Source organism: Hemicordylus capensis, chromosome 3 (genome assembly GCF_027244095.1).
Source record: "Hemicordylus capensis ecotype Gifberg chromosome 3, rHemCap1.1.pri, whole genome shotgun sequence".
Taxonomy (NCBI): Eukaryota; Metazoa; Chordata; class Lepidosauria; order Squamata; family Cordylidae; genus Hemicordylus; species Hemicordylus capensis.
The window spans coordinates 255,699,270-255,715,542 of NC_069659.1; the positions used below are offsets into that span (position 1 = coordinate 255,699,270).

At 41.4% G+C, this 16,273-nt stretch overlaps 1 long non-coding RNA gene across 1 annotated transcript in view; it reads left to right on the forward strand.

Moving 5' to 3' along the window:
- The window catches only part of LOC128351575 (uncharacterized), a 50,505-nt gene that overhangs the window by 6,840 nt on the left and 27,392 nt on the right, over positions 1–16,273 (forward strand). Inside the window, exon 2 of the long non-coding RNA XR_008319876.1 lies at positions 2,991–3,077. This is a non-coding gene — a long non-coding RNA (uncharacterized LOC128351575). The remainder of the gene's footprint in view (positions 1–2,990; positions 3,078–16,273) is intronic.

The following is a 16,273-nucleotide window of genomic DNA, read 5'->3' on the forward strand; positions in this document are numbered from 1 at the left end:
TCAAAATTTTCAAAATGTGAGTCTGCGTTTTGTCAAGAAATCATAGTGATGGGCACTATAGGAAGTCAAAGGGTAAACTAGAAGTTTGATGGTAATCAGTCTGGCAGTGACAACCCTAGTTGTTCCCAGACACAAGAGCAGAGCACAATTTACAGAGGAGAACTGGAGCTAAGGGTGCATAACCCTTCCCTTGTCTATACCATTTCCCCACAATAAGCCTCTCCTTTTGCTCTTTCTCCTTCAGCTGGGATTCCCAGGCTGACAAATATTTAGTTCATTTCTAAGACACCTTGCTACTCCCCCTTTTGTATTTATGGGTCATAGCCATGCTTCATGGGCCAGGAGCTAGAGTTCCAACCTGCAACTCAGATAAATGCAATGAATGTATCAGGCAGCTATGGACAGCCACGAAGAATTCTATCTGTCATACCACATTCTAGGTTATGGGGCAGTTTCCAAGTGCTAGGCAAGATGGGAGGTTTCTGTCATTTCCTGTCTACCAGGATTCTGAAGCAGGGATCATTGGAGGGATTGTTGATGTTATTTTCTAGCTGTTATTGCTAGAGCAGCTTAGGGAAAAGACATATGTAATATTAAAAGGGAGCTCAAAACATAGATGTGCTGCCAGTTTAACTTCCCTGTTGAACTGAAAGCAAAGTGAATGCTGGTTCAAGCTTTCAGTTTGCCCCTCCCCACCCATTTCTCCTCACCACCACCACTTCCTCCTCTTTTTCTTCCTTCTCTTCCTCCATATAGGAAAAATTAACCATGTACCATGAAGCTGATGGCCTGAAACAGTAGCTTCCCATCTTGGGCACTTGCCTACATAGTGCTTGACTGTGGAATAGTCCACCTTGCACAATGGTGGGTTTGCCTTAATTAGAAGTTTACCTACAGAGGCTGGTCAGATATATGTCAGGGTTATCACAATAGTTTCCTTCTCTGTGCAGGGGGTTTGACTAGAAGACCTCTAAGGTCACTTCCAACTCTAAAATTCTATGTTTATATTATTGAACTTTGATCTAGAAAAATCCTATAATTGGTTCAAGAACCTAGAACCCAGTGTGCTTTTGGAACTACTTGTAGACACTATCCAGTACTACCCAGGAAATTCCCCTCCAAGCATCTGCTTTTGTGCTCATCCCTGCTTCTTGGAACTGGCTAGTAGCATATACGGTGCAGATGGTCAGATTGGAAGCTGGTGGCAGTCTGTGACTTCTACATTAAGGTGCCTGCCTGGCAGCCTTGGCCTCTTGCCCCCATAGTTCCATGCTTTATTACAGAATGGAACCCTGGATCTCCATGCCTGAGGTCCTTCCCTTTGTTTGCATCAACTTCAGCAGACAAGGCAAGGATGGCCCTAGGGGTTTTGGTGCCCTAGGCAAAGTTTTACTTTGTCAGCACCCCCACCAAGAAGTGCTTTAACGTGAGCCACCCAAGCTGGTCATTGGCCAAGTCGAATGACCAGCCTATGCAAATGACCAATGAATACCCTGTGTTGGTTTGGGGATAGAGTGGAAGGGGAAGAGCTGAGGAGCTCAGAGTCTGCCCAATACCCAGCTTTGCTCTATTGCCTCTGCTTACCTTTTCTAAGGAGTGCAGGCCCTGCTATGCGCAGGACCAAGCAAACTCTGTCTTCCTGAGAGGCAGCTTTTAACAGTGCTGTGAGGAGGTTCTCTCCATGACCAACTGCAGCCAAGCCTACCATCACACCATTTACTTCCTGGTTTGGGATTGAGAAACCAGAATGGAGACTACTACCTGAGCAGCTGCAACAGTCACCAAGCAGAGGGAGGCAGGGAGGGGTGGTGCAGAGCACACTGGAGGAGGAAAGTAAGTCAGAGACCACCTAGGAGGCGGGCCTTGCCCGCTTGACTTTTGTCCAGGGAGCTGTGGCACCCCCCACAAACTGGTGCCCTAGGCAACTGCCTAGGCCTGCCTAGTGGTGGATGGGCTGACCCTGAGATTTGGAAAGGAAAGGCATGATTTCCTTCCTCCTCCACACCTTTTTTTCCTTACTTTCATTTTTCTTGCAAGCAGCTTGACTGCTTCCTCCTCCTTTGGAAGGAACAACCTTGCTACTACAATGAATACTCAGTAGTTACAGTGTTGTGCTTCTCTTATTCCTTTCTTTGAGAAGTCTTGTCTTTGCCTCTCACTGGGGCTGGGGAGATACCATAAGGTATATTTCATTGTTCAGATCCAAAGTTATTACACATGCTGGTTGGGTGCTAGTCATTTGGAACATTTTTTTTAAAAAAAATTGAAATAACCTTCCTACCAATAAAGGTTTACACATATTTCATTAAAAATCAGGCTTCAAACCAAATACAGAAAGTACAACACATACCAAAGAAAATATGCAAGATGGCATAGATGGAAAAACCTTAAACAAAATAAAATACACTCATTGTATGACCAGTACCTCCAGATAGAGAGCTAGCTACCTGTGTCTCCAGCAGTAGGGAAAGGGCTGTAGTAGGGGAAAGTAAAGTTGGCTGTAGTAGGGAAAGGGTTTCTCTAGCAATTGAGTAATTCCCCAGCTTTGAAGTACGTATATTTGCCCTGAAACACTTGAGTTGGTGTGCCAGCCAATGACACACAACTAGGTGTAATTTGTTTAAGGGGCATGAGTCTGTGCAAGTGTGGTAACACTACTCACACAACACTGGAATAAAATAGAACTTCTCTTATCTCAGTAACTGTAAAATGAATGCAACTATTCAAACAGTACATATTTCATCACACAGTATTCTGCTGGAAATTTAACTTTATTCACCCTTTTCTCCACCCCAAATTTTGCACCTCACTTGTAACCAATTAAAAAGAAGAAAATAAGCTTAAATGCAGAGGTCTGGCCCTATCAGGTGTGATTACTGGAGCTTGTGAATTAAACTGGAATGTAGTACCTTTTACTCTTTACTTTTCACATTTGTCCTTCAGCATAGCCCAAGAATGTGCATCTCTAAGAGCTTACCTTTGTTTTGTAGGGTTCCTTGAGTTCAGTCATCATTTTGCCTGGAGCAGCACAGCCAGTGCCCAAGTGAAATTGTAAAGCACCCACAGACTACATAGTGGTAAGGATGACCCTTTGCTTGAAAGCCGATTGGAATCTTTTCCAACTTGCATTGATTTACTAGCCTTCTCCTGCAGATCTGCATCTCATATATCTTCCAAAGTGTCAGAAATATGAAAGCCATACATTATGTGAGGGGAATGGCCCAGTTCATTATTATCATTTTTATTTATTTAATGATACAGTTTTTAATCAGGAGAAACAGACAGCTGAAATTGTTTATTGCAATCATACAATACAGCCATAAATAAGCATTGTAGTAGGCTACAAGTGTAATGGAAAACATCTGATATATATAAAAATAAAAGAAAAACCCTTCTAAGAATTCCATATAAAAGAGATAGTGTTTGCAAATTACTTGACAAAGAGTTTTTAAAAATGTGGAAAATGAATAAGGAGACTATTGTAAAATAAAAATGTATAGAGCAGTCAAGGAAACATGTATATTAAATAGTAGCAATACATTCCATATTAAGGTTGCTATCATATATAATTACTCAGGAGTAGGAGCACAGGAGTACTTACATCTGAATAAGTATGAATAAAATTGGGTTGCACTTTTCTGAAAAGAGATCTTATATTTCCTGCAGACTTCCAGGTATTATATGGAATGTATTTCACAGCCACCTGTAAAAGACATTTAACCTAACTGTCCCAATAAGCCTGCTGGGAGCGAGCTGTGGGACCTGGGTTTAAAGATGAAGTAGGATGGATGAAAGTAATGGTGCCAGGAGACCTAAATCTAGGCTGTAGTGCTTGCAGTTTCCAAACTCAGGGACACACACAGGTTCAACATCTTGTAAAACCATGGTTTATTTTAACTAAGGTTTATTTAACATTTTCTGGGTTTGGGAATCAAACACAATAGTACTTGATAGGAATAAAATAATGGACTTGGTTATTAAAGTCCATTATTCTATTCCTATCAAGTGCTATCCAACGGGAAAGGAATTTGATAGGAATAAAATAATGGACTTGGTTATTAAAGTCCATTATTCTATTCCTATCAAGTGCTATCCAACGGGAAAGGAATCTGGTATCCTGGGAACTATCATTATAATGATTCTGTGTAAATGAGTCATATTTCCACATTCAGTCATTCTTTCCCAACGGTCTGTCAAATTGTTGCATCACATAACATTGTAACATGACTGAGCATTACCTCAGGTACATTCAGTCAATATGTGTTGGGGGGCATTGTGGCAGCCATGTTAATCTCCACATATTCATTTAAGGTCTTTCAGTTAAATGGCAGGGTTCTTGTTTGTGGGAAGAAAGCCCTCCATGCAAACAGGTGTATACATGAGGACCTTGTTCAGTGTCACACGAGTGCATGAAGAGGAGGTGTGGTGCCTTTTACCTCCCCCCCCCCACCCAATGTGTTCATAGAACACACAGGTAGTAACATCAAAAAGGGCTTGGGACAATTGGCTGACAGACTAACACCACAGAGCACAAGATTGTTTTCTGTTCCACAAGAGTGTGTGTGGTTTTTGACCAACCCCCTTTCCCTCGGCAGCCCTCCGTGCCCACCAAAATATTTGTTCCTGAAGATCCCCAACCCTCAGGCACATATTTTTGGGAGGCACAGGGCCTTAGGGGTGGCTGAGCCAGGCAGTCGCCCAGGGTACCTGCCTGAAGGGGGCACCAAGCTGAGCTTGATGGCTTGCTGTGTGTTTAGTGTATTCTCTGCAGTAAGCTAGGGGGAAAGAGGGAAGACTGAATAAGACCCTGAGACTTCAATGGGATCCCAGAACTGGAACTGGAAAACACTGCCAGCAAAGCAGGAATTATTGGGAGGTAGCTCTGCCTCTTTCCATGGGTACTGTGGGAAAGCCTGGGAACATTAGGACCTGTTCTACTACTAGGTTTGCAATCCTGCACAAGCCACAGAACATGGCAACACTGATAAACTAACTTGGGGCGGGGGGGAGTCTTTGCAAAGGCACTCTTTGCAAAGCATGCTGTTTTTCTTAGGTCTGGCTCGGGGCATAGATGGCTGCAGAGAGATGACTGAAAATCACTTCCCCACCACATACACACACTTGCATTATGGAAAACCACAGTCATGCAAGCGTTGCATGCACATGGCATTCGTTTGGATGTTGATCATTGAGAATGAAGTTAGTGCCACCCCATGTCCTGTTTCTTTACCTTCTGTACTCCATGTACTTATTTTGTCCCATATAAGGCTAGAGCCAGATTGAGAATCCTATAGTTTCTGACAATGTGCAAAGTGTTGATGTTCGGGGCAGGTGGGGGGCATTTGCAGACTAGAAGCAGCAAGTGAATGGGCAATGCTAAACACTTTCCCTCTGCAACTCCTTCCCTAATTGCTTTTCTTTGATTTACTAGGAAGTCCAGACTTGGAGCAAGGTTATGGGGAAAGGGGCCAGGAGGCATATGGGTAACAAATAAAAAATTGCATATAGAGAAAGGATTAAGGAGTTTTCCTACCCACAATTTTTCTTCTGCAAATATTCACCAGGACTCATTTTGAATATCAAAGGGAAACAAGGGATTGGGAATTCTGTTATTTCTGCAGGAGTAGCTCATTCCATACTAACGCCACATTTGCACATAACGGGAAACCGGAATTAAATGGGGCAGAGGTTGGATTTCTAGCAAGTCCAAATGCATGGAACCTCTGTCCCATTCAAAAAGTGACCTGAGGTTTCCTTCGCTAAGCTCCAATTCGAACCCTCGGGTTGTTGTGAGTTTGTGAACTGAGGTTTGTGTTTGGCAGTGTTACATCTGAATGTTGAACTGGAGGCAGCCTTCCTTTCCTGAGACTGGAGTTGAGGGAAGGAAGCTCCTCCATCTCTCCATTCCGATTGGCTGCTGTGGCTGTCCTTCACGTGAAGGAGGAAGTCGGGCAGCCAGTTCCACTCCCTGTACAGTCAGTTCCATCTCCTTTCTGCAGTCTTCCTGACTACAATATGTGTCCTGGTAGATACGTCTGAATGCAGACAGGTTATCTCTATCTCCAAGCAACATGTATCCTGGCCATGTCCTTTGCTCCACTCATGCCATTTGCCTCAATAGTGGAGAGAAGGAGTGGAGAGTCATGATTATAAACAGAGGCAGGGCTGGGGAAAGGATGTTGAATGCGTGTCCTGCTCTTCCCCACCCATCAAACATTTCAGACCTTTAGCTAGTAAGTAATAACAAGCACTTTGTGCCTGAAAGCTCCGCACATTCAAATTTCATTACTCTTCTACTATATTTCATTTGACCAAACATTCCATTTTTAGCAATATTAGAAATATTAGAACATAAATTAGAAAAAAGATGAGTATCAAGCAGTGATTTTCCTTTGGACTATTGTCTATTAATGAATTCTGTATTTTCCTATTATTATTATTATTATTATTATTATTATTATTACATTTATATCCCGATCTCCCTCCAAGGAGCCCAGAGCGGTGTACTACATACTTGAGTTTCTCTTTCACAACAACCCCGTGAAGTAGGCTAGGCTGAGAGAGAAGTGACTGGCCCAGAGTCACCCAGCTAGTATCATGGCCGAATTGGGATTTGAACTCGGGTCTCCCCGGTCCTAGTCCAGCACTCTAACCACTACACCACGCTGGCTCTCTTACTTTCTAGTAAGAGTCAAATTGCTTTTCTTAGTTTTGTACAGAATTGAGCATTTTCTATTTTGTCATATAAAAGTTTATTTTGTAGCTGTTTCCCTCATACACACAAAGAAATGTTATGTAGATTTAACTAAAGATCTATTCAGCAACAACTCCATTTTCTCCTTCTCCCTTCCCTTCCTTTTTCTTTCTGACCCCCCCCGCCCCCCCCCCCCCCCCCACACACACTCTCTACAGGATCCCCACTGGGACAAACATCCAAGCAACTAAATACAAAAGATTACTGGATGGAATACAACAAAATTGCTTGTTTATTTCACTCATATTTATATTTGTGTCCATCCAGCTGTGCTCTGATGTGTTTTGTGTACTATGTGTTGCTCAAATGAATAGCAGTTTCCCCGTTTTATTTCTGGTTTTTGCATGCAGTTACCCAGCCTAGATATTATTCCAGCTGTTAAGTGCATTTCAACCCCTTCTATTTTTTTTAATCATCCACTCTGAAGGCTTGACTTAGTTGCTGTCATTTATTATTATTTTATCTTCATCATAAACTGACATTAACTAACAAATGTTCCAAATGCCAAAAGTACAGCAGTGATAAAATCCTAGCATGCTCATCGTACCACAACCCCTGCAGGGGCCGAATTCAGTCTTAACAACAATCATCTCATAAATGGTATACTATAAATTGTTTTCTACAATAATAAAGCAGAGAGACAAATCTCAAATTTGTCACTGAATTTCTTGATTGGAAAAAAAGTGTGTGGAAACATGGCATTAATGAATTTGCTTTTGTTATTTAGATAGGAACAACATCTTAAATAGGATTAAATTACTCATGAGTTATAGTAGGATACAAGATTGATGATGTCCTCATTTGTTTTTACTGTCTTACATTAAAAAACAGTGACTAATCTAATTGTTTTTTTTACTAAACATATCATCTCGTAATTCTTCATAAAGGTAATTATTTACGTATGACAGAGCAACAGTAACAGTTGGGCAAGGCTTCACATAAATTTGTGCTTAAAACCACAGAGATCATAAGGAGAAAGCGCCAACCAAGGGCATAATAATTGCATTACTGATTCTGAAAGATTCCAGTTGAGAAGCTAGGAGACTACTCAAGAGTAAGTAGGTTGAAGATTCTGACATAACTCCAGCAAGCTATTTTTTCCTTCATACTAAGGCATCGTTCTCTACAGTTAATTTCTTAGATGTGGGTTCCAGTTTCAAATAACCTGCATCAATTTGCAGTTTATTCTAGAGAGGTACCATATCATGGTCTCTGAGGAAGGAATTGATGTGAGGAATGCCCCCAAACCCAATCCCGTAAACTCATCGCCCACAACACAATCCAGTAGTGCATGGTGATGAAAGACAAATGCAGGATGTGATCTCATGCCATTGAGAGCTTCCTAGTCCTCATTCTATTTCAATTGCTGCCAGCGGTACAGAGACAGGGAAACTTTCAATGCAATGATGTTATTGATGGAGAGAAGAGGAAGATATGCATGCTTGGTCTGAGCAGAATAAAGGCAGGGCCATGTTCAGAAAATCATTTCTGTCCCCTTTCCTTCTTCCACCCACACCAACTGACTGGTGGAGAGTGGAAGTGGGCTGTTTCCCCCAATAGTTTCATGTTATCATATCATCTAGTTCTACTTTAAGAGACAGAACTAGGGTGTAAGCGACCCAATAAATCACAAATTTAAACCTCAGCATTGTCATGAGCTTGCAAGATGCCCTTAAGCAGCTACTATCTTTCAGCCTCATCCTTGAAATATGGGAATAATAGTGTCCTATTATTAGGCCATTAATACTGTTATTACTTAAGACATCAGTAATTATGTCTTAATTAATTATTACTTAAAGGATTGCTGTAGGGATTACTGTAATATACATAATGTGCTTTAAATACTCTAAAATGCTTATAAACGATAAATATTTTTATTGTTATTGCATAATCATTGTTTGTGGCCATAGACTCATTAAACTATTGCCCTTTGATATTGATATTCAATAGTCCTCATTTTCTAATTAGCTCTTTCAAAGTAAACATTAAGCCCTCAGGCAGTGTTTGGTCCATCAAGGATTTCAGCCATTTTGTGGTGTGTGTGTGTGTGTGTAAAAATATTCCCTACCAAGAATCTGCCCATGCAGCATGAACACTACAGGATGATGACCATTATTCAAAGGCATGCTCCTTGTACTATATTAGGAAAAATGATGAATCCTCTGTAGGGGTGTGCATTTCGTTTTGGATACAAAATGTTTTGTGCTCAAAACAGGCCATTTCGGCTGTTTTGTAGCTGAAACAAAACACCAGTGCTCAAAACGGAAAATTTTGTAGCCAAAAAACCCATCCCGAATTTGGATACAACATGTTTTGTTTTTCTGGATGTTTTGGAACTCCATTTTGCAATCGTGAAAACTCTTTCTCCTTCAGTCTCCATTTTGAGTTTTGACATCTGTTTGAAATTCCAGCCCTTCCAGCCTGCAGATTGGCCAGCGAAAGCATGGGCTGATCTGCTGGCAATTGCCTCATTCCTTTTCCAGGAAATTTGAGGGTAAAATTTACCCTCATTGGCCAGTGAGACAGTGTGCATTTACCCTCATTGGCCAGTTGGGTAGTGTACACACTGTGTGGGGCAGTGTACATTTCATTGCTGTTGTTTCACACTGTTGTGTGTAGATCAGTTGCATTTCTGGGAGGAAAGTGGATGTGCATGACCTTTGGAAATCTGCTTGGTTTTTTGCAAAGTGTCAAGGTCTGGCCAGCTGCTAGGGAAGTTCATGAAGCAAGCGGAGCTGCTGAAATCGGATATGGCTTGGCTGAACACTGTCGACAAGGAATGTTGATGAACGTTGATTCTCAGCAATGAGTAGGAGGCTGGAGATGTGATTTATAGAGCAAGCCGAGAGCTCCCAGCTGGTAGGAATTCAAGGCTTGTCAGCCCTCAGCAACAGGCATTTGCTCCTCCTAACAGCCTATAATTGCATCCTACGCCTCGTGATCCTGCACTGTTGTGGAGTCAGTGGTGTTTCATTGCATAGCTCTCCTTCGGATTGGTCCCTCATGCTTTCTGCTGACTCAGGTTGTTGTGCCTGCTCTAAATCATTAGTTGGATCTACCACAGCCATTTCCTGAACGCTGACAGCTGGGCTCTGCCCCTCAGACACTCCTGAATCGGCAGGAAAGTTGACAGCTTCCCCTTTCTCCTCGCTGTCGGAGATCGAGGGCGTGACACAAAGCTCTGCTGTTGTTGTCGATGTGTGATGTTGATGTTATTTGGGGTGGTTTTGGGGCAGAAAGGGGGCTTTGGGGGCCCAAGAGTGGGTCAGGTGGTAGTGCCCCAATGGGTGCCTGCTGCCACCCAGATTCCAAAGGAACTGGGAAAAGGGCTGTTTTTGAAAAGAATTTCTGAAGTTTACATGTCTTTGGGGAAGATTTGGGGCAGAAAGGGGGCCTGAGGGGCAAAACAGTGGGTTGGTTGGCAGTGCCCCAAAGGGTGCCTGCCACAACCCAGATTCCAAAGGAATAGGGCAAAGGGCTGATTTCTTAGGACTTTTGCTCTTATTGCATTTGCTCTTAGTGCCTGTTCCTGTGCAGCCAGTATTAAACCCTCTGTTTCTTTCTTCAAGTTGCCATTCTTAAGCCATTGCCAGGTCTTGGTGATGTCTGATTTTCCACTTATATTGTGCAAGTATTGACCATGCAGGGGCTTATTTTTCCATTTTTCTGCTCGGTTCTTGACTTGTTCTTTCTTGTAGGCCTGCTTTGTTTCATTGGTGTTGAATAGTTTCGCATTATTGACCATTTGAAGTGCATCTTCTTCACTGTCCCAGTTGGTATATTCTTCAAGGCCTCTTTTCCCCTCCTCTACTGTTTGATGGACTTGCAGCATTCCTCTTCCACCTGAGCTGCGAGGGAGGTATAGCCTATCGACATCACTGCAGGGGTGCAGAGCATGATTGATGGTCATGATTTTCCTGGTCTTACGATCTAGCGTCTCTAGCTCTGCCTGGGTCCAGTCTATTATTCCTGCAGTGTATCTGATAACAGGTATAGCCCAGGTGTTTATGGCTTGTATGGTGTTCCCGCCACTGAGTTTGGACTTTAGGATTTTTCTAATTCTTCTGATGTATTCACTTCCTATTTTTCTTTTAACTTCAGTGTGTGCAATGTTATCAGCCTGGAGAATGCCCAAGTATTTGTAAGGTTCTTTCTCTTCCAGGTTCTTGATATCGCTTCCATTGGGCAGTTCTATTCCTTCTGCTTTTGTTATTTTCCCTCTGTTCATTATTAATGCAGCACACTTGTCTAGTCCAAACTCCATTGCTATATCGCTACTGAATATACGGACAGTGTTTAGCAGTGATTCGATTTCTGACCGGGACTTTCCATACAACTTCAGATCGTCCATGTACAGCAGATGGTTTATTTTTCTTGATGTTTTAGATGTTTGGTATCCGAGGCTAAACTAGGGTATCCTAAACTTTTGTTTAGTATTTGTGAAAGTGGGGTCATGGCGATTACAAACAACAGAGGGGATAGTGAGTCCCCTTGGAAAATGCCTCTTCTAATGCTAACCTGTCCAAGTGTCTCGCCATTGATTGTTAACTGTGTACTCCACATGCTCATTGCTTTTTTTTATAAAGATCTGAATGTTTTTGCTGACACCAGTTGTTTCTAAACATTTTAGTATCCATGTGTGAGGCAATGAATCGAAGGATTTCTTGTAGTCAATCCATGCAACACTTAGATTGGTTTTTCTTCTCTTGCAGTTTTCTGAAATCATTTTGTCAATCAGCAGCTGGTCTTTTGTGCCTCTGGTGTTCGGGCAATTTCCTTTCTGTTCAACTGGAAGCTGTTTGTTAGTTAATAAGTGTTGCATCACTTCATCTGCTCTTATTCCAGTTAATAATTTAAACATGGTTGGCAGGCAGGTTATCGCTCTATAATTACTTCGAACTGCACCTTTTGCTGGGTCTTCCATGATGAGATGAGTTTTCCCAGTTGTTAGCCATTGTTCAATATCACCTCCTTGCAAAATGTGATTGAACTGTTTTTATTTAATGTATACTTATAGAGTAATTCTTACAAATAATGTATTGCACAATCCTCACAAATAATGTTCTTTGCCATCCCTTTGTCCCTCCAGTCCAGATTGTGGGCAGTGGTGGCTGAAGCTAGACCTGAAAGATTTCTTCTAAATCTTTATATCAGACCCGAAGTCTGGAGGATGATGTTGCACACCCTCTACCCCTAAGGTCCAAGTATACACAACCTACATTAGCTCACCAGACTAGGGCCTATCTTCAAACCTTGGAGTTCCAAGTTCAAGCCCTAGATGTCCCATGACAGCCTTTGGTGCTCACTCTCATTAAACTATGCCTGTTTGGGTTGGGGAGAAATCTCCTTTTTATGTGTATACCAAAGCTATGCAACTATTGTATTCTAGACCACAGTTATATTCTTCCCATTGCTCTGCAGGCTGGAAGTGGACATAAAGTAAATTGGGAAAGGAAATAAGCATAAACTCCAACAGTGAACAAGGTGAAAATTTGATCCTGCAACCTATATTTAGCTCCTTCATAATGTCCCTTATCAGAAGATCTTGCCACTAGTGCTTCGATAACACTAGAAGCAACTTTGGTATATCTGTCTATTAAGATTGGTGATAAAGAAACTCTGGCCTAACTGATAGTACTGATAGTTTAACTGGATATTTAAGGCTATGAGTCTGAAAACAATCATATAAATATTGCCATTTATTCCATTGATACTATTTACAACTGATTGTGAACCGTAAAAAATAAATGATGGTGCCTTTTTGTATACTATTTACAAACTATTTATGTGCCTTTTTGTATACTATTTACATGCCTTTTTGGTGAAAGAAAATGGGCAAAACTGTACTACTACCCCAGTTTTACTCCATAGACCTCAGAGTAAACCAGCTTGCTAGTTTTATCTCTATATCTCAGCCATTCAAGAGAACAGTCTTACCATTACTTTTGTCAGAACAAGCTATAGTAGAAAAACCGGAATAAAATGTATTAAAGAACATGTTTTCATAATTGGATAAAATACTGCACAAGAACTATGCAAAGTGCCAACAAAGTCTCCAGGTAATTTTGATAGTTTAAAAAAAAAATATCAAAGAAAATTCAGTCAATTCGTTGATACAAGGTCATAACCTTTCTCCGTGCTCATCCACAAAGCTGATTTCTTTCATTTTCTCTTTCCTTTTACTTGTATTGAACATCTTATTAACAATTTGTATAAATACCTCTTCCAGAATATTACTGCTACACCAGACTGTTGACTCCAATTTTATAAATGTGTAAGAAGTGAGCAAATTAAGTAGTATGAACTATGACAGTCCTCTGACACTGACAGTGTAGAGTACTGGCCCACACATGCTGTACAGCATAATGATTACATTACAATCTTGTGATATTATTCAAAATGACTTCAGATAAATGAATGATAAACTAGGGGTTATGCTTCCTTTATTACAGGGCTGATAAGGTAGCTAATCAGTGTCCAAGTATATGTCATTACATAAATTATGAACCAGAGTTTGATGTGAATTCCCCAACGAGCCTGAGCCCGTGTGTCATCTGCTGAGAGACTAAAGGCTGAAAAACGAATTCTGAAAACAATAGCCTTTTTATGTTTTGTTTTAACCACATTAAGAAATTATAAAGAAATGGTAATAGATTGGTTTTTATTTAATTAGACATCTTGTGCTGAGCTTCTATTGCAGCAAAGATGATTGGGCCAGTGTTTCCCTTCTACCAGTCCTAAACATTTTGATCCTGCACCCATGCACTTTTTAATGGTGTTTCACAAGTGCCTCATAGATAGATACCATTTAAATCAAACAAATCTCCTGCTCCATCAATTTAGTTGTGAATGGGGCTGAAATGATTAATTATATTAATGAATTAAAGACAACTTTTGAAGAACTAAAATGATTCCTCAGTTAACTGAACAGCAGAAAGTAAAAACAAAATATTATTTTCAATCCAGGTATTTGCAGATGGCCAACTCCATCTAAGGAGAGGCTTGCTCCCTTCTCTCTAACACAGGAGGCAAGAACGTTGTTCTCATGACCATTTATACCCAGGTAGAGTTGCACTTCCTGGGTGTAGCCAGTCATGAGAAACACTGGGATCAGTTGAGATCCCGGTTCTCCACGACAGGGTAGCCTGGATTTTTTAACCTAGGGTAATAGCGAGTAGAAGGGTGTGAGTGCGCCCTTCTACTCCACTCCCCATCATGGGAATGCTTCAGCTGACTGCAGCCTAAGTATTCACACAGCCAGGTGACAAGAGCACCTGACAGTGAGGGAATCCCCCAATGCACTGCTCTCCCGGTGCAGTGCATTATGGGATGCTGGAGGACTTCCTCCTCCAGCTCCCAGCTCTGCTGCTCGCCATGGCACTGCTTGTGTGTTGGGTGAGTGGCAGAGCTTGGAAGGACGGGGAGATTGTGCAATCATGAGAACAACCTCAGTGGCTGTTATAAGATTATGACTTCTATGACTTAAGTGTGCATCATCCACCAAAAAAGATTGTTTGTTTCAGAACTTACATGCAAATGTATGCAGATGTATTGGATTAATTGATTAACCAGTCCAAACTCATGATTAATTGAGGAGGATTTCTTTAAATGGATGATAGCCCCACTTGTGAACAGATTATTGCACTATGACGAGATTTATATAAATGGAAGAGCAATATTGTGATCCTAAATATATTTACTAGAAATAAACATATAACCCTAGAATAGTTATTACAGTTTTATTGTGATGCAAAGAGAATCATCCAGTATCTGGTGAGTGTTTACCCGGCCCAGAGAATTTAGAAATTAGAGGTCTTGGTTTTGCTACAAATCCACTGGGAAATCTCTCCCACTCTCTAGTGTCGTTCTTTAAATGCATATTTGACAAGAAATGCAGATATAACTTTAGCTAGTCTAAAGCTAAGCTGAAAATATATGAGTCAAAATTAAGTTACAGAAGAGTCAGGTTGACACAGATTACCAGGAGTATTTACCAAGTTCTACCACTATGTCACCCATAATCGCTGTGCTTGCAAAATTTAATTTAAACTTTATTCTGAATAATATTGAAAGAGTGTAAATTATGCAACATGGGAAAAAGGGGAATATTCGTTGCATCTTTGCTTAGCTTTATCTACTTTATGGGAATTACTGTTACACTTACATAAAGTAACAAGTAAGATTTATAACAGAACATCTGGAATAACCTACTTATATACATTTACTTTGGCAGAATTAAAATCAAGTCAGAGTTTTGTTCCAAGATGAGATGAGAATATGTTGTTGGCCTCTTGAGATTTATAGTAGGTTATTTTAGGGGTGTTTCACACAATGGACCTTATCCAGCAAAAGTTAGTCATGCTTTAGTTCCTTTAAAAATAATGGACAGCAAAGTCCAAATCAGATGTGACATGAAATTGTGTGCATTTCCCCCCTGACTTTAATTTTTTAACCCAAAGCAGTGTCAGGAAGTTATGAGTTTAAACAGATGAACCACAGGAGAAAGGGTGGTAATTAAATCCTTTCCCCTTTGGTCATTTTCCCACTCAAAATCATATTCCGCAGGCTGCTTTTCTCCCCATAGGAGGAAAAACACAGGAAAGACACACAGGACTTCAATGGCATAATGACTAAGAATTGGATCAGATGGCCCTGGTCTGAACCTACTTTCTGCTATGAATTCCTGTGGTAGCCTTAGATTCTCTGGCCCCATTCAGATGTAGTGTGAAAACTCAGATAGACAAAACTGTAGTTAATCTGTGAAGCCAAGAATCATGGCGCAGACAATGATCAATTGCAGTTTGGCAACTTCTAGTTTGTGGACAGAGGAACCCCTCCCTCTTCCTAGACCACCCAGGCTGCATCGCAGCACACTCTGGCTCCCCAGACTGTGGGCAAGGTATCAGCATGTAAGTAAAGCAGCAGCTATTGGCTACGATGTTAGAGGGGGCGTGCTCAGTGTGATTGTGCCTTTTCGGCACTGATCACCCTCCTTTGGCAGGGCAAAGACATTTCAACTTTTCCCTCACACCACTGCCTTTGCAAGAACTCCCAAGCTACACGGTCATGCACAAGCAAAATTATTGATACCCCAGGGTGGCAAGGGGCAGTTCCAGATGGCAGTGGGTTTTTTGGTGGATAGACGCAGAACAGCAACTGAGAAATTGGGGCGAGGAGTGGGTGGGTTGGTGGCTGGCCGGCTGGGATAAGGGATGGTCTACCAGAAAAATTAATGCTGTTTCATATCCGCATAGTTGCTTCCAAAGCCTGGGATGGATCTTATGCAAATTAATTGTGGATGCTGTTTCTGGGAGCTGTTACTTACCTGGCAAGGTGGTACCTGGCAAAGCCATATGCCTGCCACCTTTGGTCAGGAGGAGTGAGCTGTGTTTTAAACATCCAAACTTAAAGAGAAGGGGGGATTTATGCATGTAGTTTCCGATCGCTGCATTTAGAAGGGCAGTTGTGGAGACTCCCCTTGGTAGCAATCGCAGTACAAACCCATACCCCACCATTGCA